Source organism: Panthera onca, chromosome B4 (genome assembly GCF_046562875.1).
Source record: "Panthera onca isolate mPanOnc1 chromosome B4, mPanOnc1 haplotype 2, whole genome shotgun sequence".
NCBI classification, from domain to species: Eukaryota; Metazoa; Chordata; class Mammalia; order Carnivora; family Felidae; genus Panthera; species Panthera onca.
The window spans coordinates 130,773,224-130,800,566 of NC_138345.1; the positions used below are offsets into that span (position 1 = coordinate 130,773,224).

A 27,343-nucleotide genomic window follows, 5' to 3' on the forward strand; every position below is an offset into this window, starting at 1 on the left:
ACGGGCGCTGGGGGGAGAGAAAGCCTCACGGGGGGAGGGTTGGTGCTCCTCACGTCCCCCCTCTTTCGCCCTCTACAGCCCTGATCAAATGCCGCCAGTTCCACTGAGCCCTCCCTATGCCAGGCGCCCCCCCCCCGCCCTCGCCATGGCTTGCCACACCGCCCGGGAAAGTTCCCCAGACGGGTGCAATCTCCCGATGGGTCCGCCCAGACTCCCCTGCCCCGGCCCATCCTCTGCCCGGCTGCCAGAGGAAACATCCTGAAGCATAAGCAGGCCGGGAGGTCACCGCCCTGCCCAGGAGCCTCTGAGGCTGAGGCCTCCCGAGTCCTTCCTCATTCCAGCATTCAAAGACCCCTCGCGATCTGGCTTGGCCCTGTCTTGGCAAATCTGCCCCGGGACGCCATCCTGCAGCGGGGACGCTGTCGGAGCAAACCACTGCCCGCTGCATGTGCGCGCGTACACGCACAGGCCCCGCGCACGCACACACGTGCCCGTGCACCCGGCCCCCTTGGCTCCTCCCCGGGTCCCCCCTCCAGCCTTGATCCCACCACCCAGAACGGCACTGCCGAGAAGTCCCCTCCCCCGTTCCTTAGCTCTTCCCGCCCTGTGTTCTGCCCTGCAACACATCACCCACACAGCCCTGTTTCCAAGTGCCCAGCATGCTCCTTGCTGCTGGAAGACGCGGCCCAGGCTCCTTCTCCTGGCCCGGAAGGAGCTCACGAGCCCTGCCTCCTCCCCAGACTCCCGGCTCCCCCTTCCCAAACCCCAGGTCCTAGTACATGAGCTCCTCTCCCTCCTCTGAACTCACGGAGTCTTTCTCACACCTCTCGGCCTTTCCCCTTGAAACTCCCACGACCCCTTCTGCCTCACCCCTACCTTATGAATGCTACACTCGGGCAGCACTCAAGGCCACCTCCTACAGGAAGCCCTCCAGCCCACCGGGGCATCACTCACCCTAGTCCGCCTTCCCCCCCTTGACTTTGAGGTCATCCACCCCCAGACCCTCAGCACCTTGCACCATGCCTGGCTCATAGCAGATGCTTGCGAACCGTCTGCTGAATCAACGCACTCCCCTCCTGTACCTTCCCTGAGCTCCAGGAAGCAGAGGGAACAAGTTCACGGGCCAACAACGACCGGGGCCGACCTGCCCCCGTCTCCCCACCTCCAACAGCCTCCAGTCGCACACCTGAACTACTCACTCCAGGGGCCGTCTGTCGCCTCCCTCCCAACTGCCACCCTCACCTGTCTGCTGACTCCCGGCAGGTCAGAATAAAATCCACAGCCTTCCCGACCTCATTTCTTCACCTCTGTCCTCGCTGGCCAGGCTCCGGTCCCACCTTCCAAGGTGCCTGGCTCCTGCTCGGTGCACGGGAGGGTGAGGGCACCTGGAGGCACTTGACGAATCCCTCGCCTGTGGCACTCAGCTGATTGAACCCTCACTAAATCCCCGGGAGACGGGCGTGACCCAGCGCCATTGCCAAGGTGCAGACAGAGAAACCGAGGCACACAGAGGGGAGGAGACGCATGTCCGAAGCCAGGCTCCCCGCTGCCTCCGAAGGCCAAGTCCTCTGTGTCCCCAGCCCACCCAGCAGGTCTCTGGGAAAGGGGGGGGGGGCGGGGGCCGCAGGGAGAAGGTGAGAAAGGAAGGCAGGGCAGTCGATCCCCATCCTCTGCAGCGGCAGCCCCCCCACCCCAGGGAGACCCCCCCCCCGAAATGGAATAACCTCATTCACCGCAGCTGACCACCCCCCCTCACAAATCTACGCCCACCCCACCTGCCCTCCGGCCCCTTAGCTCCCTTCCCGCACCCCTGCCTTTAGGTCCAGTCGGACATCACCTTCTGTCCAAAGGCAGACCCCCACAGTGTGCAGGCAGCCACCCCATTGTCACAGGCCCGGGGACAACAGTGCGGATATACTTCCTCCAGCCCCGGAGGCCCAGACACACGTGCCCACAGGGCCCCTCAGCCTCCCGGACAGGCACGGGCTGCATGGACGGGGCTGGGAGACAGGCAGTCCTGAGGTCTTAAGGGCTCTTAGCAGGTGCCTGGCGACAACCCCAGTGAACTGCCGCGAATCTCAGCCCATCAGAACCGGAAGAGGCTGCAAGCCTCTTAGCTGTCACCCGTTAGACGAGAGACAGTCTGGGGCCTACAGAGGTGCAGTGACACGCCCCCTCCTGCCCCCCTCCATTCCTCAGCTCCCTCCCACACCTGCTCTACCTGCCCCTGAGTCCCTGGAGGGCAGAATCCCACCTTGTTCTTCCCAAGACCCCCAGGGCCCAGCCCAGAGCGGGAGTTCAGAAGTTTCCTTGAATGAACAAATGAATGAGTGAGGGCTGGATTCCAGTCCGCACACCTCCACCTGGGCCTTGGTTCCCCCGTCTGTAACTTGTCTTCTTTGCAGGGAGATCAAAAGGCAGAGATCAAATGAGGGCACTGGCCTGAAAGTGTTTGTTAGTTTATTTATTTTAGAGAGAGAGTGAGAGAGAGCGCTTGAGCACAAGCAGGGGAGAGGGACGGAGAGAGAGGCAGAGAATCTTAAGCAGGCTCCGCACCCAGCACGAAGCCCAACGCGGGGCTCGATCCCATGACCCTGAGATCCTGACCTGAGCCGAAACCAAGAGTCGGTCGCTTGACCGACGGAGTCACCCAGGCATCCCCCAAAGTGCTTTTAAGACCGTAAAATCACCACACACCTAGAAGGGACTTCTAATTCAGAAAGAGTGAAGACCGAGGCTGAGGTCCTAGATTTCATCCACTCATTCCTTTCATTACCATTTCTCAAGCCCTGGGGCAGGCACGAGGCACCCACGGTGATCAGAACACCCGAATCGCTGCCCTAAGGAATCTCACAGCTGGAAGAGAGTAGTAGTTACAGGGGACCAGTCATTGCAAGGTGGGGGGGGGGGGGCGTGGGGGAGCCAGGGGGCTGCAGGACAAGGTGGCCAAGGCCAGGTCGGGGTGTCCAGTCAGGGCTCCCAGAGGAAGGATCTAGCCCTCAGGTCTGTGGGCAATCAAGGGTCCCCAAAGAGCCAGGGCAGCCAGCAAATAGGGCAAGCCACCCCGCAAGCCGATGTCATCACTGACATCGGGCAGCAAAACTCGTGGTCTCTGGGCCTTCGGAACCTCCCGAGGCCCCAGCGGAGGCTGGGAATAGCGTCTAGAACATCCAGCCTCTGAACTAAGGGCCAAGCTGCTGTGACAGCAGCCAGGTCAGCGGCTCTCAGGCACAGCAAGGACAGCCACGGGTCTCAGGGGCCTGGTACAAAGCACACAGTGGGCCATCAGCCTATGGCCACCGCTGGATCCGGAGAAATCCCCACCAACAGCCAAAACAAACCCTCCGTCAGTATGAGCCAGGGGGCAGGGGGGGCGGGCGGGGGGGGGGGCGGGCAGCTGCCCTGGGAAGCGTGAGGTTTCCGGGTAACTACGCTGGGCCCCCAGCAGCCCTCCCTCTGATGCATGCAAATGAAGGGCATACGTTTCTGCTTACTTAACTTCACAAATGTTAACAAGCTCATAAAAAACAAGTTATTCTTCCTCAGCTCCGCGACACCCTCCGTTTGTTTAATTTTGCGTCTCCTCCCTCCCCCAGCCTCTCCCTGCGAGAGAAACCAAAGCTGCGGATCCGGATCCGGGTGTTTCCCAGCCAAGCGGGTCTCGCCCTTTCTTCCCTCCACCCTCCGGGCTAGAAGGAGAAAACCTCCACGGAAGGAATCCGAAGGCCCAGGGGATCCCGCACCCCTCTCCCCCGCCCCCCAGCCCCCCCGCAGCTGTGTGACCTTGGGCTCTGGTTTCACCTCTCTGGTGTAATTGCCTCATCTATCAAGTACGCAATGCAATAGCACCCTGACCGCCTTGGGGTTGGTGTAAGAATCAAACCAGATAATCCCGGTAAAGTGCTTAGTTCGCTCCCGGCACAGAACAAGCCCTCGCTAAATGTTAGCCCTTGTTATTATGTAAAGAAGAGTTAAATACCCCCCAGTTAATCCATTTGTAGAGTCTGCCTTCTGGGGCAAGCTGGCAGCTCCAAAGGCAGCCGACAGATCAGTTTTGTTGCCCCCCCCCCCCGCCCCCCGTTGGTTGATTAAAAATCGGAGTCGGATACCATCAGGCAGAGCCTGAGGGCTGGCGCGTTTCCCCGCAGGCCCCACCCCACCCTATTGCCTCACTCAGACCGGATTCGAAAACTTTAAGTGATCTGGCCCCTGTGGGCACCTGAGTTTGCCACCAGCCCCCCCCCCCCCCCCATGCCTCGCAAAAGCTTTTTCCAACTGGTGCTCTGAGCTCATCATCAGGCCCGGATAACAGAAGAAACGGCTCACGGAGGGCCCGCCAGGTGCCCACAGTCCCCGAGGGAGGCGCTGTGGCGCCAAGGAGAAGCCCAGTCGTCAGTCCGAGCCTGTTTTCTCTCCTGACCCCCTGCCCCACTGTGCCAGCTTGAGAGGCGCCTCCCTGGCACACGATGCAGCAAATGGGCCCATTAGCCAGGTGGCAGGAGAGACGGGCCTGGCCTCGGTGAGCTCGGAGTGTTCGGCACCAGGTGGGTGACGGAACAGGAGCCAAGGCCGGCCCCCGAGCCTCATCCCAACCTGGCCGTGGGTATGCCAAGCCAGGGTGGCACTCCTACGTGCCACACCCCAGCAGAGCCCAGCATCAGAGGCTCCAAGGACAGGGGATGGGGCTAGAGCTGGCCTGTTCCCCTCAGGGTCCCTCTATCCTCCACCTTGAGTGCCCCTCCAGGAACGGTCTGGGCCAGAAACCGCAGCTCGTCTGTCCACACTAGCCCCTCTTCTGTGGGCACAAGGCATAACAAGCCGTGGCCCCAACCCGCTTCAGCCAGAGTTGCCACCAGCTACATCCCCATGATCCCCCGTCTCACAGAAATGGAAACTGAGGCCCCAGCACGAGGAGGAATGGATTTCCTACGGCGAACCCAAAGGGAGACTGGCCTTCCAAGACCTGTCTCGTGCCGCCCTCCAGCCGGCACCAGCCAGGGAGACCCAAAACACAGTGCCCAGACCAGAGAGGCCAGACCCCTCTTGCACCAGCTACCCTCTCCGGGCCTTGATTTCCCCACCGGCAGCATGGCTGACTCTGACACAGTGAGCCGTTCTGAGAGAAGACGGTGGGGTGGGAGCCCTCAACACGCACCAATGCGGCCATCTCGGCCTGCGCCTCAACTTCCCCGAGAGGGCGGTGGGGGTTTCCGTCCCCTCTGTCTTCCCGAGTCCCTCTCACTGGGCACCCCCTGGCCTGCATCCAATAGCGGCACAAGGAACAATCGAGTAGCTACCAAAGACTAGACACCATGCCGGGGGCCAGGTGGGTGCAGAATCTGCTAGATGGGTGCTATTATGCCCATTTTTTTTTTCAGACAAGGAAGCAGAAGCACAGAGAAGCTAAATAATTTGCCCAAGGCTGCCCAGGAAGAAACAGCAGGTGCACTGACGGGCAGACCAATGAGCAAAGATGGAGAACCCAAACCTGGATACAGGTGCCCGGATGAGGCTCAGAGGATGAGAGGAACAAGGTCAGGACGGACGAGGACAAAGGAGTCCGGAGCCTGTGACCTGGGAGGCAGCCCCATAACTGTTGGGGACCACAGAGGTTGGCTGCCCCTAAGAGTCCCCATCGCGGCATGCATACCTGCCGACGCACGCCTAGTCTCGACGGGATCTCAAGTTCAGGTCCTCTCTCACCAGTCTCAAACGGCCCCCTCGATGCCCCTCCCCAGACAGGTGCAGCCATCGTCCATTCCTACCGAACAAAGCGTGGCTCCCGGCTTGGCAGGTCTTGCCTAAGATGCCACCAAGCCGAGGGCGGCCGAGGGAAGACTCGAACCCAGCTCTGGGACATCCCCAGCCACCGCCTCCCGATTTTGGAAAAGTCCCCAAGGCACCCCCAGCTGTAGCAGGGGGCGAAGGTGGGGCCTTGGGCGTGAGGGGCGGGGCCAGGAAAGGCGGGGGCGGGGCCCGGCGGGGGTGGGGGGCGGGCCGAGAGAAGAAGGCTGGGACCTGGGTCCAGTTGCCCTGGCAACCGGACTAATTAATTCCGACTCCATCTGTGCCTTGGCTGGATGGGAGGTTTGGGCTCGCGGGTGTTTGTTTTGAAGAGAAGGGGAGATTACTGGGAGGAGCTGGGAGGCTCTGGGGGGCGGGGGCTGGTGAGGGCCTGAAGCGCCGCCCCACGTTCCCACGTAGCATTCCCCACCCTGCAAACGAAGAGGCAGGCTCGGCCCCTGGAGACCATCCCAGACCCCTTCTCCCAAGGGGGCGGCTCATCCCAGCCCCCTGCGGCGTGAGCACGAGCGCACACACCTGCGCACACCGACAACACCGGTTCCACCACGAGAGAGACTTGGGGCCAGACGCCAGCTTCGCTTTCTGAGCCTCAGCTTCCCCATCTGCAAAATGGGCAAAACCACTCCCCGTGTACCCGGAGACCTCGCCATCCTGGGATCAAGGGAGGCTTTTCGGAGGGAGATCCTGGTGATGGAACCATCTCCGCAGTACTGGGGGGGGGGGGGGGGGGGGCGGGGAGGCAGCGTGAGGAATTGGAAAGAGGCCAGGAGGACCCGATCGCGGCACGTGAGAGGAGAGGGTGCCCCGAGGCAAGTCCCTGCAGGTCTCAGAAACCAGGGTAAGGATTCTGAATCTTGGCCCAGGGAGAGTGGGGAGCCAGTGACATGCTAGGGAGTCCCGCCAATGGAAGGGTGCAGGATGAACGGAAAGGGCAGGAGTGGAGGCAGCAGCCTTTGAGGGGCTGCTTCAATGGTGGCCGGGTGACCAGGAGATGGGAGGATGTGAGGGCAGTGCTCCATGACCGACACGTCGCCTTTAGGACAAGGACAAGAGGCTGAGCCTGGTGTTCCGGGATGACTCCCAGGGTCGGGGGGGGGGTGGGGGGCGCAGCTGAAGGCTGGTAGTGTCCACCCCAGAACAGAGAGCCTCGGAGAAGGAACACATGGGTCAGGACGCAACAGGAATCCAAGATGGAAGAAGTTTCAGGGGCGAGAGGGACCCACCAAGGGCCATGTCCACTCAGCAGGTGGCCATACCTCACCAGCTGTGAGATGCTGGGCGAGTCGTTTCCTGAGCAAGCCTCAACTTCCCCATCTGTAAAATGGAAATAAAAGTAACCCTCTCCCACAGGTTGTTATGAGGAAGGCCTCCCCCCGGGGGCCCCCAGAGGTGCAGGATCTCAAGGAGCCTGCTCCTTCAGGGAGGAGGGCTGGACACTAAGCTTGATTGAGCACCTAGCGTGAGCCGCGCCCCTTACGTGTGTTATAGACCACAAGGAGCGCCGATCAAGGAGGAAGGGCCCTGGGGCGCCTGGGTGGCTCAGTCGGTTAAGCATCCGACTTCCACTCAGGTCACGATCTCACGGTCCATGGGTTCGAGCCCCGCACGGGGCTCTGAGCTGACAGCTCGGAGCCTGGAGCCTGCTTCGCGTTCTGTGTCTCCCTCTCTCTCCGCCCCCTCCCCCGCCCTCTTTCTCTCAAAAATAAATAAAACATTTTACCCACTTAAAAAAAAAAAAAAAAAGAGGGTATCTGCCCCTGGCTCATGGGATGGTTGGGGGCGTCTGTCACCTGCCTGGCGCACAGCAAGCGCTAAATAAATCATCACGCGCGGTCAGGTCACTGTCACGGTTGTTGTCAACGTCCCTCCCAACAACCTGAGAAAGTGCATGCAATGACCTCCAGGCAAGAAAGGAAAAAGACAAAGGTCTCGCTCACCCCAGCATCCAGGACCTGGGCTGGCCGCCATCTGATGACAGGAACCCCCCTCCCCAGCCCAAACGGCTCTTGGAGCTGTATGACCTTGGACGAGTCACGTCACCTCTCTGAGCCTTAGGTCCCTGCCCTAAAACATGAGGGGTCCTATGCCGGCACCATTGTCTGAGGACTGAACAAGGAGATACCCAAAAGGTGTTCAGCCCAGGGACCGCCCGCAGCAGGTGCTCAATAAATGACAGCAGTGATGATTACTGATTGGATGTGAGGACCTGAAGGAAAGAACGATTGCCCACAAGCCCTCCGCTGGGGTCCCGGAAGGGATGCCCTCCCCGAGCCAAGCAAGCGTATCCCCAGAGGGCTGCAGCCTGCGGACTGGCCCCGCGTGCAACCCCCACCCCGGTGTTCCTCAACCCGCCCCTCCCAACTGTGCCCCGATCGTGCCCCTCCCCGTGCCCACCCCCACCCATCACTCCCACCACCTCCTGCATCTGGCACACAGCCACAGGGGCCCCCACCCAGCCCCGTGACCAACTTGGCAGCCCCTCCCCTCCCCCCCCCCCCCCCGCATCTGCTCAATTAGGGAAACTGGGGAGCTAGGGAAACAAAGACTTAATTTCTGAGCTAATCAGCCTGCCTCGTGCTAATCACCATCCTCCTGGGCATTAGGGCAGGCTTCCTGGGGGAGGCGGGGGAGGCTGGTCGCTAGGAATGATACCCCCTTCCCCCAAAAGCCTGAGATGGCCCAGAAATGGAAGGGACCGGAACACCTGAGCAGTGATTTCAGTGTGGGGCTCGGTGGACGTGGCCAGAAGGAGGGGACGCTGCAGGGAATGCGCCTGGGGCAGTGTCCCTTGGGCAGGCCCTACCCTCCCACAGCCCCATTCCGGGACTCCTGCCCCATCCTGGGGACAGTCACAGACTTGGGGGAGGTCCCAGAACAGGCATCCCATTAGGTGTCCAGCCCACGGCTTTGGCAGAGGGATGGACAGATGGATACTTTTAAGCTAGAAAATTGAGCAATGATCAGAGTGAGGCTTTTGGATCATGGCACAGAGTGAGCGCGTGGCGTGTGTGTGTGTGTGTGTGTGTGTGTGTGTGCGTTACATGTGTACATGAGTGCACGAAACGAGAGGGCCCGGGACCGGGAGCCAGGACGTCTGGGTTCAATTCCCTGCTCTACCCTGGGCAAGTCCCCTTCCCTCTGAAATTCAGACTTTGCCGTGAGAGACCAGGAGGGGCTGATTGCTAAGGTCACTTATTCAACAAAGGCTTACTGACCACCTTCTACACCAGCACCTACTATGCACGCACCAAGCTCCGTGCTGGGCACACAGGCTCATCTATGAGCAGACAGACAAGGTTTCTGTCCGCAGGGCTTCCACTGGTCCAATCAACAGCGCGGGATGGAGAAAAGCATCCCGAACGCGCTGACCCCAGAGGGGGATGGGCCAGTGGGGCCATGGCGGGCTACTGAAGGCAGGGCTTGTCACTGCGTATCTTAGGGAAAGGTCCTGCCCGGTAAGGCAACTTTAGATCGGCGCAACTCCCTATGGGCCCCTGTGCAAATCCCTTGCCCTTTCTGGGCTTCAGTTTCCCCATCTACAACAATGAGGCAGCAGGGTGAGGGGGTCTCCAAGGTTCATCCGGCCCTCGCAAGTGAGGGTTCTCGGTTGTGTCCCCATCGTGGGTGTGCATATGCGCGTACGCGTGTGACATCAGGGGTGGCGGTATGCCCCCCACCCCGACACACACGCACACACACAGAGCGGACTGTCCCAGCTCTGCGTCCAGAAGGATGATGGACACACCGGATGGACAGGTGTGCACCCAGTGATGAGAGGGGCCGCCGTGCGCCCCGAGGCCCATCCTCTCCCCAGTCAAGGCTCCCAAGGGTGCACATTCCCCTCTCCCGGCACAGGCCACCCCTTAAACTGCCTCCCTCTCGCCTTGCCACGGAGCCCCCGCAGCTGGCCGCCACGTCCCGGGTGCCCACGGTGTACCCAGCGCCCCCTGTACCTCACTGCCCCGAATTCTCACGACAGCCCTGCCGAGTAAGTACCGTTAGCCTGTCCGACACGCAGGGAAACGGGATCAGCTACGCCAAGTGACCTGCTCGGTAAGCGATGAGCTAGGCACTCCGATCTGGCCTGATCCCAAACTGCCAGACCACCTCCCTGGACCGCCCTCAAGGCTCCGACCAGGGGACCAGGCTGGCCGGAGCACTGCTCTCTGCAGGCTATCAAGGGCTCGAGGGGATGGGCTAACTGGGTAAGGGGCATTAAGGAACCTACTCCTGAAATCACTGTTGTGCTAGATGCTAACTAATGTGGATGTCAATTTAAAAAATTAAAAATACACACACACAAAAAAGAGAGAGAGAGAGCTCAACACAGCAAGGTGGTTAGGCGGTGGGGCCCCGGGAGCCAGACGGCCCAGGTTCAAATTCTAGTCTCACCACTGACTTGCTACGTGACCGTGGGCGGGATCCTTGACCTCTCTGCACCTCAGTTTCTCCATCTGTAAGATGGGGATAATGACACTTTGTTGGATTGTGGTGAGGATTTCACTTCCGTAAAGTTCTTAGAACAGCATCTGGCGCTCGGTAAGCTTTACTTGGGTGTTGTTAAATGAAAGGGAGACATGATTCCCTTTGATTCTGTGGACAGCCTGAGAATCGGGTCCCCCCCCCCCACACCGCCCAGAGGACAAGGGGTAGAGCTGAGGACTCCTTGCCCAGTACTTTCTCCCTACAGCCCCGAGGTATCTCCACCTGGGCCAAGAGAACGAAGAAGTCCCGGGACTGACCCTGGCTCAGGAGGGAAGGAGAGGCTCGAGGGAGGCAGAGGTGAGAGCACAGGCTGGGAGCCGGTCCTTGTACCACCTTCCCTGCCCCACCCCCCCAGCTCCAGAAGGCCCGGGCGTGCCTATGGCCACCAAGGGGCCCTGAGCAGCCAGGTGCTGAGGGCCTGAGGCTGCTGGTCCTGGGACACAGCAGGCAGGGAATACTAAAGGACAGCGAACCCGCTACAGCATTGCAATCCCCCCATTCTGCCCCAGGGACAGCCCGGCGCCTCCTGGGCCCCCAGCTCCGCCCCTCCCCAGGTCCCCGGGAGCCCCTGGGAGTCCCGTCCAGGATGGGGGTCCTCCCCCAAACCCTCAGCCAACAGCTGCAAGGGGAACCCAGACATCCACACTCAACCTCAGGAGCAGAGCCCCGCTAACGAGCCCACCCGCATCACAGGGCAGCCCGCCCGGGTCACGGCTGCCAATATCTGAAGTCACGCAGACTGTTGTTGAGAGTGGAAAACGTGCAACCAACCCAGCCACCCACAGCTGGGAAAGGGCCGTGCAAGGGGACCGCGTGCCAAGGCAGATCAGGACCAGGCCCCCCACCGTGCCCCCGAGGGGAGATGCCCAGGGCGAAGGGGCAGAGGCGGCGAGGCAAACCCCACACGGGTGAGACAGAAGGGGCACATGTGTTTGCGGGTGCCCAGACACACGGGCCAGGGCCCGACCCGGGATGGGGAGGGGGCCCCAGCTCGTCGTCGTTCTGTTTTATACACAGACGGCACGTGTCAGTTCTGTAGTGAGAAAGAGGGAGTATACACGCACACCTTCCCTTACGCGTACGCTCTCCAACGGGCCACAAACGCACAAAAATCAACCCAGTGCACACACGCGCATGCCCAGCTTGCAGCCGGCCATCCACCTCCCCCTTGTGCGGCCCGAGGAAGGGACACGAAGGCCGCCACGGAGATGGGCAGAGAGGAGAGACGGGAGACGGGCAGGAGCCAGGGAGACACCGAAGGAGTGAGCCAGACGCAGAGCCAAGAAAGCTCCATTCAGGCCCTGGGGTGATCGGCTCAGAAGCAGCCGCTTCAGGCTGGCCCAGGGGCCACGGAAGGTGAAAGTACCCAGGTTGACAGCCGCAGGACGCGGGTTCTAGCCCCAGCCCGGCCTCTCACCGCCCAGTGACCTTGGGCCTGTGCCTCTCTGGGCATCAGCCCGCCCGTGAGTGCGGGCCAAGGAGACCCTGCCGGCTCTGACCCTCCAGCGCTCCGAGGGCCTGATCCCCTGCGGAGGCCCCGCTCCCACCTCTCCCCAGGCCTGAGGACAGCCCCGTTCCTCTTCCCCAGAGCTCCCCCTGAACCCCCATACCGCCTACTCCAGAACTCAGCAGTTTCCACATCGTGTCCGTCAGGTACTGGGGAGCGTGGGAGGGGCCGGACCGGCAGGCACGCCCCCCATTTCCCAACCCAGCACCCCGGGAGGCCTCAGGCCACAGCGGGTCCCCAACAGCCTGAGAGGCGGTGGCTGGAATGGCCTCTGACCTGTCTACCAGCACCTGCCGCCAGGAGCCCCCCCCCAGCAAGTAGAGTTAGTTAGCATTTCTTGAGCCCTCTGTATTTCAGGAGCAGCGCTGAGCACTTTCGAGGACCAATCCTCGGAGGCAGGGACTATTTTTATTCCCATTTTACAGAAATGTAGCAACTTGTTACGGTAAAATCGGGAGTTGAACCCAGGCCTCGGCCCACACGCTTGACCACTGTGTCACCCCATCTTTTTTATTAAATTTTCTTTAATGTTTATGTATATTTGAGAGAGAGAGGGAGAGGGAGAGGGAGGGAGCAGGAGAGGGGCAGAGAGAGAGGGAGACACAGAATCCGAAGCAGGCTCCAGGCTCCGAGCTGTCAGCACAGAGCCCGACGCGGGGCTTGAACTCATGGACCGCGAGATTGCGACCTGAGCCCAAGTCGGCCGCTCAGCCGACTGAGCCACCCAGGAGCCTGTGTCACCCCATCCTACAGCCCCAGGAGTTTCTCTGCTCTGACCCACTGACCCCAAGCCAACACCCCAGAGTGACTGGCAGAAGCAAGAAAGGCCTCCTTGCTCAAGTCTCTGCTTAGCCCAAGAGCCCCCAGGTCGCCATCATCTGGGGTACCCGCTCTCCACTGCCAACCCCCCCCCCCCCCCGAGGCCCATCTCTTCCCAGGATGCTCAGGATCCTTGGAGAGCTCCCACCTTCACCCTTTAAAGCCCAGCCCTGAGTGGGGAGGTGAAGGTCTGCGTCTCCCCACAGACTTCAGATGGTATTCTCAAGAAGAGGGGCTGGGTCTCAGCCTGAGGCCCAGAGAGGGTGTGGGATTGGCCAGGGTCACACGGCAAGTCAGAGGCAGGAAGGAGAGCTATGGCCCCTGGCTCTGCTCCACAGCTCAGAAGCGAGGCTGGCCGAGCCGTGTGTGACCCCGTGTAGAGGCAGGGGGTCGGGGGGTGGGGGCGGGATTTTCAGCAGCTTCCGGTCAGGCCTTACCAACCGTGCAGGCCCCCCGCAGCCCTACGGGCCTAGTGGGTGCAGACACTCCTCTCTGCAACCCTGTCTCGTTCCATCCCCTGTAGGAGCCCAGCAGCGTCCACAGGCGATGTCCCCATTTCGCAGACGAGTACACGGAGAGAGAGAGACTCGGGTACACGTGACCACTCGAATCGGAATCCAACGCACTTTGCCTCGTTTCCAACCACAGAACAGGGCCCTCCAGTCGCCCCTGCCCTAAATCTCACCCCTTACCCATCCCTACGGACTGCCTCTTCCAAGAAGTCTTCCCAGATCTCAGGGGGCCTCCACTCAGAGGGACTGTTCTTTACTCCAACACTCATAAAGCAGATTGAACCTCTACCCTCAGACTAGGGCTCCCGGGAGTTAAGGCTCTATCACCTCCAGACGGGGGACCGATGGCATAGTCTCTCTTCTCCTCTAAGACTAGGGACTCCCTGAGGACAGGGCCACGACACTCTCCTTCCTACAGACGAGGAAGTAATGAGGGTAAGACTCCCACCTCCCTCTTCCCGCACCTCCACCCACGCAGAACCCCACCCAGAGTAGAAGACTCTGCCCCAATGGTACAGGCGGGACCCCTCCTCCTCTCTCTCCCTCCTGGCCCCCCTCCAGGCCTGGCCCGTACCAGGCAGCCCACTCCCCTCCCCCGGGCCCTGTCTATGAATCCCACCTCTGTTGGGTACCACAGACCCCCCTTTCTCCTCCCCAAACAAATGGGGTCTTGAGCGAGCCACTGGGACAGCACACAAGGCCAGATCTATTCCCTGGGCTACTGTCATTGCCAGCAGGGGGCTGGGGGGGCGGGGGCAGCCTGGCTGGGGAGAGCAGGCTGTTCACGCCACAGCCCCTTGAGGTCCTGCCTCCAAAATCGGGGGCCAGGGCTCTCAAAGCTCCATCCTGGTGGGGCTAGGGTCAACAGCCCACACCCCCGGGTAACCCTAGAGCAGATCAACTCCAAGCACCTCCATCATCCCTCCCCTGAGCTGATACAGCGCAGGCAGGAGCCTCTGCGCCGAGGTCCAAACCCCTGCTCCGCACCCTATGGAGAACTTCCCCAAACCTGAGTTAGGTCATCTGTAAAATGGGCATAATCATCTCCGCCTGGGCTGTGGCTGTGAGTAGGGATACAGACAGAACATCCCTGGCGAATAGTAAGTGCTTGAAGAAAACCAGTTTCCTTCTTTCTTTGGTTTCCTCTTTTTTCTGGGGGGGGGGGGGACGGGCGGGGGGGGGGATCCCAGGCCATCAGGGCAGAAAAATGGCCTTTTCCAAGCACCTTAAATGTCTCCTATTCAGAAGTCAAAAGCTCAGATCCCTCATGCATGAGCAGTGAGGCCTCCCAGGACTGGGGTGATAGAACAGAGGCTGTTTTTCTACCCTGGGGAGAGGCCCTTGGAGTCAAGCCTGCAAATCGCAGCTCAAAGCCCCCAGCATCCCAGAAGCCTGCCTAGCTCAGCCAACGTATCATCCCCACTTTACAGGCAAGTAAACTGAGACACAGAGCGGTTAAGTAATTCGCCTAAGGTCACGCAGCTGGTGAGCAGCTGACCCGACCTGATTGCTTTGGACAATCCGGGCTGCTACCAAAACTCTTCCTTACGGCAGGAGCCTTCCCTACATAACAGCCTTTCTGTGATTTTTTCTTTCTTTTTTTTTTTTTTTTTTTTTTGCCTCTGCATTCAGAGCAAAGCCCACACTCTCTAGCTTGAAAGGTCAGGCCCCCAGCAAGGTAGCAGATAAAACACTTGACCTGGAGTCAGCCCGATCCGGGGTCAGATCTACACCTACTCTGTATCCACAGCTGGTTTACCAGGCGTCCCCAGCCTCACTTTCCTTGGGGGGAAAATGGGAATGACAAGACAGGCATCCGAGGGTGGCTGCAGGGTTACCCGTCTGGGCATTCACCACGTATTTATTGAACATATACTTTGTGCCAGGCCCCATTCAAGGCCCTTGGGATAACGCAGGGAACAAGACAGAAAAAGCCCCTGCCCTCGTGAGCTGACACCACGGGGGAGAGGAAGGGTAGATAATAAATAGACAAATAAGCAAATTAGCATCTGGTTGTATTAGGGGCTAAAGGAAACCAAAAGAGGGAAGAAGCCCAGAGCCACAAACAGAGTGGTCAGGGAGGGCCTCCCAAGGGAGGGGCGGGGGGCGACACTGAACCGGAAGAGACAGCCCTGTACCCAGCCCGGAGGGCAGCAGTGAGCCCAGAAGGAACGGCAACTCCTGCAAAAAGAACAGCCAAGCGCAAAGGCCGAGGAACTCAGTAAGACCGGGAGCCCAGGGGAAGCAAGGAGCACAGAGCAGAAGCTCAGGAAAGAGCAGCCGTTGGTGTGGCCGCTATAAACCCCGCGAGACCTTTGGGCCTCGTTTCCCTCTTCTGGAAACGGCCTGCTGTGCAGATTCCAGGGGAGCCCGTCTCTCCCACACATCTGAATTCCTTTTTATTCCTCCCATCGTGCAGGTGGGGAAATTGAGGCTCCCGAGACCCCACGGCCCATAAATGGCAACGTGGGGATGTGCACCGAGGTCCGGTGATCCCAGACCCTCTGTCCTGCCAGCCTCCTGCGGCCTCACTGGTTGCGGAGCGCTCGCTGCCTCTCCCCTCTGGGGACGAGACCGCTCTGACCGTTAGAAAGTCTATTGGGAGGAACTGGGGTCGTCGGTGCCTCCACGCCCTCTCCCCGCTCCCCGCGGGTCACCTGCACTGCAAAGAAGGGCTGACGGGTTCCGAAGGAGAGAGCTGAGGCCCCACAGGGCAAGAAAGGTGCCCAGGGCCACCCACCTCGAAAGTGGCAGAGGACCTGAACTCGGGTCTTTGCCACTCAGACAGTCATCCCGTCCGTCGCCCTCCAGATCCCCCAAATGTCCCTCTTTGGACATCCTTCTCCCTCCGCTGCCTGGCCTGTCCCCTGGTGGCGGGAAAGACTGTCCCTGAATCTGCTCTTCCCGGGACGCGACCACACCGGCCACAGCTCGCCTGAGACGCTGTGCCCCAGGCCGGGGCTGGCTGAGCAGGCTCAGGACATCCGCGCCCTGTGAAGGAAGCCAGGAGGCAGGGGACTCAGATGAGCGCGCACACAGGCCCCTGGGGCAAACACGGGCAGGTAGCACAGGACAGGGAGCCGCACCTGGTCCCGGGCTGGCTCAGCAACCAAGGTGCTGCGTGAGTGTCAGGGGGCACTTCTCCTCTCCAGCCCCCACCACGTCCACTCATCGTCTCCGCCACTCGAGGGCCATGGCGAAGGGCACAGGGAGGCAGGTCTCCGGTGAGAAGCCACCTCTGTCCTTGCCGGGCACGTCAGAAAATCGTTTTTAGATCATTTTTAAAAGACGTTATGACGACGGTGGTGGTTAACACTTCCTGAGGGTCTACTGTGTGCCGCGAACCACTCCGGGGCGTCACCTACGTTACCCCCAAGCAGCACCAATCCCAAGATGCGCGCGCACCACCTCCGGTTTACAGAGAGGGAAACTGAGGCACGGGACCATTCGGCTGCGGGTGCCAGAGTCAGGAGGCAGACCCAGGACTCTGCTGTTCCATGCCGCTTCCGACTCCAACTATTTAAGTGAAAGGTTTGCTTCGGAGGAATCCCCGGGGTCTGAGGGAAGAGAGACAACCGTGGGCGAGGTATTCACGGAGGGACAGGTTCCCAGGGGAGGAGTCAGGTCTAGTGAGCTGGACGTCTGGGGACACAGGTGCCCGGGGCGGGGGGGTCAAATCCCAGCCCCAGCACACACCTGCTGTGTGACCTTGGGCAAGTTACTTGCCCTATCTGATACCTGAAAGGCAGGTAGCAATGCCCGGTATCCCAGAGCACGGCAAACGTGACCGGTGGGGACAAAGTCACTGGGGGACAAGGAGGGAACACGCATCCGGATGACGGATGTGTATGCTCAAAGGCCCAGGGGAGGAAGAAGGCTCGAGGAAGACAGAGGCGGGAGAACGTGGCCACAGAAGTGGGGGGGAAGAACAGGCGAGAGAGGGGGTCTCCAGGCGGGCCACACGGACAGGCAGGGTGAGCCACAGAAGGGAAGGGCACCCTTCAGACCCCCCCCCCACTGCGCTTGGCTCCCCCGCGAAGAACCCCGCTTCGGCCCAAGTCCACGGCAGCAGCCCTTCCCTCGCCGCACCCCCACCGTCCCCCAGGGAGCCCCCACCACCCCGCTCTCTCCCCGCCGGGCCCCTCCAGAGCACCCATCGCGGGGCCCGTCCCCAGGGCCCGCAACACCTCGGCGGCCACGGCCCCTCCACGTGGGGACCACCCCGTCCTAGAGACGGCATCTCCCTCTCCTTAGCAACCACCAACACCGTGCCCAGACAGCCAGCCTCCTCCCTCTGTCTCCTCCTCTCTCCATGGAGACCACAATGCCACAGAGGCGGCTCCCTCGCCAAGGCAACCACCATCACTCAGCACCGCCCGGACCACAGCTCTCTCCACGTGGCCACCACCAACACAGCCGCGGTGACAGTGACAGCCTCTCCTCTCCAGGGCGGCCACCAGCCCCAGCCTAGACGGAGCAGCTCCTGCCTGCTGGCCTGCCTGCCTGCCTGCCTGCGGCCTCCTACTGTCTGACTGCTCTCCCTGCCGCCTCCAAAATCCCAGACGCTGGATCAGGCCCGGGATTGATTCTGCCCCGCGTTTCTCCGCTCCCGGCTCACTCCAGGCCCCTCGCTCTGCCCCTCTCGACAGTGGGAAGGCCCCCCCACCGGAGGGAGAAGAGACCACGTTCTCTTACCCCTGGAAGCTGGCCCCCAGCCCAGCCCTCGCACAGATTCCCCTGTCCTGCCAGGGTGCAGGCGGGCCCGGCCTGGCCTCTCAGTTGGGCGAAGGGGCAGGGGTGGGGCTTCCTCCCACCCTCCACGGTGGACCTGTCCCGGCCCCCCCAAAGGCCTGCGGCTCCGCCAGCTGCCTCCCAGGCCCCGTGGAAGGGAAGCTGGGGAGGGGCGGGTGGGGGTGCCCACGGCCGGGGGCGGGAGCCGGGCAGGGCAGGAGGGGACAAACAGGAGACAGGCCGGACCACATCACGGTTCGCGATGGCGGGTCACCCGCGCCCTGCTCACACACAGCCACGCGCTGGCACACGGTCAGAAGGACCCTGTCCTTACCGATGTCTGCGGGCAAAGGGGGTCCCTCCGGCCAGCGAGGCTCTATCCCTGGCCTGGTCTCAGGGAAGTCCCCACGGCAGCGGTGGCCACAGCAGCAGTAGCAATGGAGTCTCGGGTCCCGGGTCCCGGTCCAGGCGACAGCAGCTTCTCACCCGGGTCCTCTCCTTCTGCGAGAGGAAGCGAGGGGGAGAAAGGGGAGGGAGGGAGAGGAGAGGAGGAGAGAAGGAGGGGGAGGGGGGCAGCAGGAGGGAGGGAGGAGGGAAAATGCTGAAGTCTTGAAGGGTACACTCACTTCTTTCTTAGGTTTCCCATGGCAACCGAATATACCACAAATGAATATCAGTGTGAGAGAGAGGGAGGAGGCAGAGAGAAGGGAGGGATGGAGGGAGAGGGAGGCTGGGAGACGGGGACAGAAAGATGACGGAGCGAGAGAAATGGAAGGCTGGGTCCCCATCCTATCCCCTCGGGTTGGGAGGGAAGGGGACGGAAGGGGCCAGGGGCCACAGGACATCTTTCAATCCCTCCGTGGCTCCTGGACAGGAGGGGCAAGCAACAGATGCGAAGATTCTTCTGGGAGCCGAAGGGACCCCCCCCCCTCCCACCACCCCACCCAACCCCAGCCCGTGTCCCCGCCTCCCTGCAGGGCCCCAGAGCCTGGAGACTCTTCCCAAGCCACAGTCCCAGCCAGACGCCCCACTCGTCATGGACACACACACAGCACAGCCAGGTGGGGCTGGCCCCCACCCCCTCCCACTGCCTGCTGCCCGGTGCCCGCCCCCCCCCACACACACACACCCTCCCTCCTCACGTGTGCAACCACACCACCCTCCCGCCGGTCACCCCAACATCAACACAGCCTACTCCTTCTGCAGCCTGAGCCCCATCCCCTCCGCTGCAGGGAGCGAGCGCCCCCACCCACCCCCTGCCCCGGCCTCACAGTTTTCATTCACAACTCCCAGCCCAGACTGGAACACGCCCTTCCCCCCAGGGCGCCCCCAGCCTGTGCCCTGCCAATAGGCACTCACACGCCCCAAGAGTAACGTACCTGCCTGACCTCCACCTGCGCAGACGCACAGGCTTCCAGACAGACGAGCCTCGACCCAACCTTCCTCCCTCTGTGGGCGCACGTGCACACACGTGCGCTCATTCTCTTCCTCCGGGGCCCCCCTCCCTGTCTGGCCCCCCACCCCCCACCCCCAGCAGCCCAGATGGCACTTCCAGTCCTCCGGCACAGGCAGGGGCTCACACCTTGCCCCCCCCCCTCGAGACTGCCATTCATAAACATACGCAGACCCACCCAGCGCTGGCAGCTGGCGCCACAGCCCAGAAACACACGCGGGCCCCGCGCTGCCTCAACTCGGTCGCCCCCACTCAAAGGCAGAGAACAAGGACGCACCAGCTGGCTTCTGGAAAGGGCTCCCAGGCCCAGGTCCCCGGGGGTGGGGGTAGGGGTGGGGGGGGGGGGGAGATACTTCCCTCTCACTCGACCCTGAGCCCAGTAGAAAGGGGATGGCACCCCGTCCCCTCGCACACGCACCAGCATCCACAGGACAGCCAGACAGCAACTAAGGCACCAGAGTTGCACATTCCCTCAGACCCGCGGGTGCGCACAGACCCGGATATAGGGGTGCCCACCCCGACACGCAGACCCACACGGGTGCCCCCACGCCTGGGGCCGCTGCGGCGATACCCACCCCCGACACACCTCTGGGAATGCACGGCCCTCCCCCTTCACCGGGGACAGCCCCGCACTCACACAGCAGGCTTCACCATACACACCCGGACAAACATGCCCACGGGCACAGGGGCCCCTACCCGGACTCACCGGCCAACGCAACGCACCAGGACCCAGGCGCGCCCAGAAACACCTCCCCCGATGCCAGCGCGCACCGGCCCCGCCTGCACACCCGCGCTGCACGCCCAGGGCACTTCTCGGCGACGCCCCCATTCCATCCACGCCCACCTGACACCCCCCCCCCCCGCCCCCGGCCCACACATCGCTGGGTCCCGGCTCCCGCGCGCCACCCCCCCCCCCCCCCAACGCCCGCACGAGACCTGCCGCCAGCCCCTGCCCGGAGCCCGCGGGTTTACGATCCGCACGCCGTGCCGAGCCCAGAGGCCGTGAAATTGGCTGCGAGCGTCAAGGGATGCGGCTGCAAATTCTAAGCACAGGGAAGTAAGGCAGAAACCGGGCGGGCTGCGGGCAGCGGGAGGCGGCGCGGGCGGGAGAGCGGGCGGCCCCGGGGGGAGGGGGGGCGGGGGCTCCGTGCGCGCGCTCCCGGCCACCCCGCCCGCCCCGCCACGGAACAGGTGCCCCGCGGGGGGCTGCGCCCCGGACGCGCCCCCCGGGGATGGGCACACCCCGCCGCCAGCCAGATCCGGACCTGCCTCGGCCAGGGCGCCCACCGGATGACCGGCCTGGGCCCGCAGCTACGCAGCCAGGCTTTCGCCCTCCTCTGGCTTCTCTGCTCCCACCCGCACGCCCGCCCGCCTGCCTCTGACCTCTGCACGACCAAAGGCTGAGCTCCACCCGCGCCCCCACCCCCACCCCGCCTCCGAAACCAAAGGAAGGGAGAGGGAGGGCATCGCCCGTCCGGGACGCCGGGCAGGCCCTCTCCAGTCTCACTTCATCCCCAGCCGCACTGTCACGCCTTTACCAGCGAGGCGGCCTCGAACCCGGGACCGCGGACTCTGCCTCCGTTTCCTCATGTGTGCAACAGGAGCGCTGCCGAGGGTCGTTCTGAGGATTGAACGAGGGCCACTGGACAAGCTCAGAGCAGCAGTCAGGGCACATGGCAATCGTTAGTCAGTACTGGCCTGGCCTTGCTGCAGAGAAGCGGCCACCCTTCTCTGAGCTCAGGCTCCTTGAAAAAATGCAGATGGCTTTGTTGCCTCCCCAGGGTGAGTGGGAAGAGTCTGGAAGACGCAGCCCCCTCAGCCGCCTTCCAACCGGCAAACGTGGGTGAATTAATATCCTGGAAGCACACTCACGAGGCAGGTTCCCCGGGCCCTCCCTCCCCCCCCCCATGGACCCTACTGAATCAAAATCTCCCCCGCAGCGGCCCAAGATTCTGCATTTTAACAAAGGCACTCCCGGACCAACCGGGTAAGGCTCCCTTTCTTAGCCTAAAGTTTGCGGTCCTGTGTAATTTGATTCTCAAACTACATTCCAGACTCATCTTCCCAAACTCCACTCCAGGCTTTCCGACCTCCAGACCTCGGCTCCCGTGGTCTCTCCACCTGGCCTGCCCCCACCCAGAGGCCGGCTGGACCTCTTTCACAATCCTCCGGCCAAAATTAAACAAGATAATAGACCGTGTTTTGCCCCGTGCCTGGCACATAGCAGGTGCGCTATCCCGGGGATCCTGCACCGCCCTGAGCAGAAGAGGCTCCAGCCTCTTCCCCTCCCGCCTCCCAGGCTGCGGGAGCACCTGACCTTCAAGCCTGTAGTGCCAGCCCCCTCGGGGGAGGGTCACAGACACCCAAGAAACGCCTGGCACACAAGCCCTACTGTGCGCAGGCTGATGCCCCACGCGTCCCCTCTCTCGTCCGGGAAGGAAACTCATCTCTGTAGGCTCCTGCCTGAGCCCCAGACCCAGCAGCTATCCCTGAGTCAGGTATGCTTGTGCGTGTGTGTGTGTGTGTGTGTGTGTGTGCGCGTGCGCGCGCGTGCGCTGAATGCAAAATGCACAGTCCAACCTCAATAGCGTGTCGATAAGAGGAACTGTTCCACAAGTAATTTTTGAGGGCCTACAAGTCTCCCCCTGTGTGGACCTGACAACACAGTAGGAGACAGACAAGAACTAGCTAAACGCGCAGAACCACGAACGCCCCGCATGCGCGCGCACACACACACACACACACACACACCAGGTAATGAGAAGCGCAGGAAGCAGGGAAGATGGGCCATGCTGACCCCATGTCTCTCCCCCATCCAAAGAGAACTGTGGAGAGGACAAAGACAAGGCCAAGGAAGGAAAATGAATCAGGCCTGAGTCTTGGGGCTGCGCCCAGAGCAACCTGGTCGGGAGGCCCTCAGAGCTGTTCCCCACTTTCCCCTGGGAGAGGTGGGGACCCGTGTGCACATGCACATGCCGCGTCACACTCAGAGGCACATCCGTGCACAGGGATGTGCACACACCAAGATGCGCCCTGCCCCCTCCCAGCCCCTCTGCACATCCCAGCTGGGGGGAGGGGGTGGGGCGCAGGCAGCTCTCAGGCCCTTCTCATACTTCTGCGGGCACCGCTCCCCCCCATCCCCGGCCCAGCTCCAGAAACAGTTTCTATGTATTTCAGGGGGTGAACGTGGAAGCTGAAAGGAGAGAGAAGGATACACACACACACACACACATACACACACACACACACACACACACACACACACATACACAGCCCAGGACCCACTCCAGAGAACCAGGAATGAATAAGGAAGACAGATGGGAAGGGGGAGGGAACTCATCTAATCGACACCTACTATGTGCCAGACACAATGCTCCACACTTGACATTCGCTTATGTAACCACGCTGGAAAAGTTAGGAAACCGGTATCATTATCCCCACTTTATATCGAGGAAGCAGGGCCTTCTGGAAGGGAAGCTACTTGCCCAAGACACACACTGTTAAAAAGAGGCAGAATTTGGCCCCCGGGCCCCTACTCGTTCCACAAGTGAGACGGAGGGAGACACAGGGGTCGAGGGGGACCGCGGCCGAGGCCATGGGGGGAGAACAAGAGGCACGCTGCTGGCTTCGGGATGTCACAGGTCACCCACCCTGAGGGGAGGAGCACGGGAGGCTTGTGGACCGGGCCTGAGACCCCAGACCCTTTCTGCCCCCTCAGGGCCTCTCTGGGGCCTTCCTGGGGGACTGTCTGCAGAGCAGAGGGGGGAGGGGCTCTATTATTCCAACCCCCCCCCCCCCCCCGGACACCTCGGACTAATAAGGGCTGCCCGGAAATAATGGCAGTGACTCTGCCCCAGGTGCTAATTGAGCCACGAGAAGGTTAATTTAATAGGGGATTGGACCAGGACAGCGGGAGGCAGAGGATTGAGTTAACCTTCTGGACTATTAATGCTGTCCCTGAAGAGGCCTGACTCGCTAAGGAAGGAGGCTGCAGCTTTCAGGCAATCCTGCTCCCTGGCTTTCTGCTCTGCCCGGCAGACTGCGGGGTGCGGGCAGAGGATGGGCCTGGGCCCGGGAGGTGGGGGGCACCGTAGCCAGCACGGGCGAGGGTAACGGCGATGGGCACCTCCTGGCCCTGCGCGCGGACGCCACACTCTCACGCTCGCGCACTGAGCCTGCGAGACGGCAGCCACCGCCTGGCAGGCGCAGGGAGAGAGCGGCTGACCCCCGTGTCACACACAGCCACTCAGCGCTCAGCGGAGGTGTCACTGGAACCAGTTCTGCTTCCAGAGCAGGCAGGCTGCAGACTTCAGGGGACAGGGAAGTCACACCGGGGAGCGGGCATGGCGCGTACTGGAGCAGGCTCAGAACGGCTCGGCCAGAAGCACCCATTTCTGTCACCCTGCCTATCTCAGGTAGAACAATCAAGACCGGACTAGGAATCCAGAAGCAGCCTCTACAAGGGGACCCCTCGGCCCCGGGGCATTCGCCACCCCCACTGCGCAGAGCTCCCTGTCCCTCCATAAAGGATGAGAGCGCCCCGCGGGAAGGGACCTGCCGCCCCAGCCTGTCTCCCTGCACCTGCACCTGCGGAGCTGGAGTAGCGAGATGGGGGCAAACTCTCGCCAAGGACTCAATCACCAGCCAGCTTACTCTCCCCTTCAGGCCTCCGTGTGCTCATCTGTCATCTGTCAAGTGTCCACACGAGAGCAGCCGGCCTGCCAGCCCCACAGGACTGCCATGAGGATCCAAGGAGAGAAAAAGAAGTTCTCTACGAAGTTAGACTTGAACGGAGACAGGAGCACCGGCCCCGAGCTGGCGGAGCGGGAGGCCAGGGGACTTGGTGTGCCGAGCCCCCACCCTGTGCCAGGCCCCCGCCCCCCAGAGGCCCACCGGTGTCCTGTGGCACCCCTTACCTTTCTAGCCACCCCCGCCCCAGGTGACAGATGAGAAACTGAGGCCCAGAGGGGCGACAGGAATGCCTAAATCAGAAAACACAGAGCAGCCCCATGGGCCTGGAAGTAGCAGGCGCTGTCCCCCTGGCTGTGTTGTCACATGCATTTGCACACACACACCCTGGCTCTGTGACCTGGCCGGGGCTGACGGAGAACAGGGCCTGCGGGGACAGGGGAAGAGGCGCCCCATATGAAATGGCGGGGGGGGGGGAGAGGCAATGCCTCTGTGAGGGGAGGGCGCCTTAAGGAAAGGGGGCCCCACACCCACTTGGGCCACCTGGGAAGGGACCGCTCACTCAGAGACTCTTTCCCCCTCCCCTTGTCACCCCCCCTACAACACAAGGGACATAACCACATTCAGCCACACACCCTCCCGCTGACATGACACAGTCCGGCTGCCGGGGGTGACCCCTCATGCTGCTGTCCCAGTGACGTCACTGGCAGCCTGGAACTGACGTCACACCCACAGGCCCGTGCTGACGTCACACACACTTCTACCTGACACCCCCCCTTCGATCACTCCTCTTTGTTCCTGCCCAGGGGCAGATGGCCCAGGGGACCTCGCCCACGCACCCAGCTCCAGGGTCACGGCTCACTCCGGACAGACGCCTACAGACAGTGCGTGTGTGTGTGTGTGTGTGTGTGTGTGCGCGTTTGTGTGTGTGCACATTCCTCGTAGGAATCCCACGTATTTGCACACATGTGCAGGCCCACATGCCCTACGGATGGCCTAGACGCAGCATGTCCCACAGGTGCCCACAGGCCACGGGACCAGGTGCGTGAGCCATGCACACACACGTCCACAAGCAAATCCTCCCAGCACCCCCCCCCCCAAGATGCGGCTCCCCACATGAAAATGTCCCTCAGTAACTAAACCAGGCAGCCCAGGGGCTGGCAGCTGCCACCACATTCTTCCAGGTGTTGCTAGCAGCCCCCCTCCTCACCCCCCCCAGCTTTCCTCCTCCAACAACCTGGCCTGCTGACAGCGACAGCCGCACCCCGGACACACACACACACACACACACACACACACACACACACACTCTCAGTCCAACACCTGTGTCCCGGCAGGGGGAAGAGGCAGTGCCCGCCAGAGGTAGCCACTGAGGCAGGAGGAGTTGGGGGGGGAGGGGGGGGATGGAAGGGGCACAGGACAAAGCTACAGAAAGTGCCCTCAAGTACCACGATCCTCCTGAGCTAAGCCGAGGGCCAGATGCACCATCCGTCTTTCGTCTGTCTCCTTGGGCACGCCTGACACACCGTGGCCGCTCCTGTCCTGGACACACGCTTCCCGAGTGCGCGCACACACACACACACACACACACACACACACGCCAGCCTGCGCCCTCCAGACATTCCAAGAAAATCCTGCTGGGGCTATGGACAGTGTGTGTGTGTGTGTGTGTGTGTGTGTGCGCGCGCGCGTGTGCAGACAGAGCAGGGTCCATCCCTGCACACAGCCCTGTGGGCACGCAGCACCCTCCCCACGTGCACACACCGCCCCACCAGCCAACACACCCACCCCCCTGCCCCCATCTTCTGCCAGTTGCTGGAGTCCACACACGCACACACACACACACACACACACACACACACACACACTCACAAACACACGCAGCCCGGCAGTGGCCCCAGCCCTGCCAGAGCGCAGTCTACGCCGATTTCTGCTGCTTCCCCGGGGCAGCTCCCTGCTCTCCCTGCTTGACCCACGCCAGCACCGCGGAGACAGGGGGCAAAGCTTTTGCAAGGGTCCCCACCCACCCAGGGGACCCCCACTCCCCGAACCTGGTCCTCTTACCAAATCCACCGCCCTCCTGCGGGTAAAGGGGGTAAAGCCCCACCCTGTCCCCCTCCCCCTGGAGCAGCGCCAATCCAACCCCCCTTACCGGCTGCGAAGACGAAGCCCTCGACCCCGGCGGCGCTCCGTAAGAGAGGGGGGCTAGGGTCCCCGATTCGCGAGGATGGAGGCAGAGAGGTGCCGTGTGGCACTGACTGGTACAGCCGTCCACCATCAAGCCTCTGCACCACCCCCCAAAGATGCTCACCTCACCGACCGTCCTCCGCGTCCTCCCACCCCGTCTCCGTCCACCACCACCAGTTCGCCCGCACAGGGTGGTCCCCCGGGGGGGGGGGGGGCGGGGGGATGTCTCACGGCGATCCCCAGACCCGGGAGCCCCTGGGGGTGGCTTTCCCGGTCTCATCCTCCCCCTGCTGTGGTTCCCCCCCCCCCCCAGCAAGCCCCACCCCCACCGGCGGAGGAAGGGTGCCCTCCGGTCCCAGCCCTCACTCCCACCGCCTCCGGCGGCCGCGGGCGCTCGGATCCGGAGGGATTCACTCACCTCCAGCCCAGCCGGGATCCGGGCCGAGCGCCGCTTCCGGCGGCGGCGGCGGCGGCTGCGGGGCCTGCGCGCGGGTGCGAGTGTGCGCGGCGCCCGGCCGGGGCTCGGTGCGTGTCGTGTGTCTGTGGCGTGGCCCGCGTGTGCGTGTGCGTGTCTGTGTGTGTGTGTTTGTGTGTGTGTGTGTCTGCGAGCCGGCGTGTGCGCGCAGACACCGCCACCCCCGCCTCCCCGTCGCCGCGCCTCTGCCTCGGCGGGGCCCGCCGCCCGGGAGGGGGCCGGGGCGCAGCGTGCGTCAGGGGCCGCGGCCGGCAGTCTGTCCGTCCGCCCTGGCCCGCCCCGGCGCCCGGCGCCCTCCGCAGGCCTTTCCGCAGCGAGACCCCGCCCGCCCCCTCTCCCGGCTGGATCCTTCCACGGACACACGCACACGCACAGACACACGGCCGCGGGGCGGGGGACGCGCCCGGCTCCAACGCCGCAGCTGCAGCGCCCCGGGAGGCGGCGGCGGCCGCGCGGACCACGGAGGCCCCCCCCCCCCCCCCCCCGCGCCCGGCCCCTGCCCGGCGCGCCCCCGGCCCCCGGCCCCGCCCGGGCCCCCGGGCCCCGCTCACCCCGCCGGCGCCGGGTCCCGCCGCCGCCTTGGCCAGCGCATGCAACAGCTGGAGGCAAACTTGCCGCGGGGCGGACCGCCCGAGGTGCGCAGCGCCCCCCAGCGCCATCCCGAGGGCGCCCGCGGCCCC

At 62.7% G+C, this 27,343-nt stretch overlaps 1 long non-coding RNA gene across 2 annotated transcripts in view; it reads right to left on the reverse strand.

Moving 5' to 3' along the window:
- The window catches only part of LOC132695227 (uncharacterized), a 46,825-nt gene extending 19,758 nt beyond the window's left edge, over positions 1–27,067 (reverse strand). The window contains exons 1-2 of one of the 2 annotated variants that reach the window (XR_013556648.2): positions 26,607–27,067; positions 18,194–18,360 (exon numbers count right to left, since the gene is read on the reverse strand). This is a non-coding gene — a long non-coding RNA (uncharacterized LOC132695227). Of the gene's footprint in view, positions 1–18,193; positions 18,361–20,018; positions 20,187–26,606 lie in introns of those variants that run through there. The other variant, XR_013556649.2, reaches the window with a different exon arrangement.
- Positions 27,068–27,343: the final 276 nt, after the last annotated feature.